The sequence below is a fragment of the Gracilinanus agilis genome, chromosome 6, assembly GCF_016433145.1.
Source record: "Gracilinanus agilis isolate LMUSP501 chromosome 6, AgileGrace, whole genome shotgun sequence".
Taxonomy (NCBI): Eukaryota; Metazoa; Chordata; class Mammalia; order Didelphimorphia; family Didelphidae; genus Gracilinanus; species Gracilinanus agilis.
Window position 1 is genome coordinate 167038928 of NC_058135.1, and position 755 is coordinate 167039682.

Sequence of the window (755 nt, forward strand, 5' to 3'; positions counted from 1 at the left end):
ACATCCCTTCCAACTGTAATAGTCTAAGACCTTTCAATAAAAATAAATCAGAAAAACTGCAGTAAAGGAACAAAATATTGAGAGTTTGAGGATGTGGCTACCTTTATATCTTTACAAATTGTAGTTTCTCTTTTTCCTGAGTTCTATACAAAAAGTACTTAATTTCAGTCATCAACATGTAGAGCATTCTATTCCTTAAATGCAGAAATACTGCCAGTGTCAGACGTTTCTATGTAAAAGCCTCATTTTTGTTGGTCATTGTTTTTGTCTGAATCAATCAAAAACAGGAAGAGAAATGTTTTTCAGATAAGCTCTTTTCCTACTATTGGTTGTCTAAAAGCAAAACTTTTGCATAATACTTTTGTAATTTTGGGACTTTGTAGTTTCCTATTGCTTATTGTTTAATGATTGATTAGCATCTATGTTTTACTTAAGGAATTGGCTAGTGTGCCGCACTTGGAGTCAGGAAGGCCTGTGTTCGGATCCCACCTCAGACATTCCCTAGCGATGCGACTATGGGTAAGTCACTTAAATTGTAAACCATCTATAAAATGGACAAGGCTAATGCTTGTCCTTACCTTCCAGGATTGTTATAACTTTGAATGAGATAAAAAAAATCATTTGTAATTTATAAAGTGCTATATAAATATCAATTCTGAATTCATGCTTGCCTCTGTTGCTTAATTTCCTTCTTATAAAAATGAGATAACGTTTGAATTGAAAATAAATCCTGGAGAAAGAGAGGCAGGGTGGAA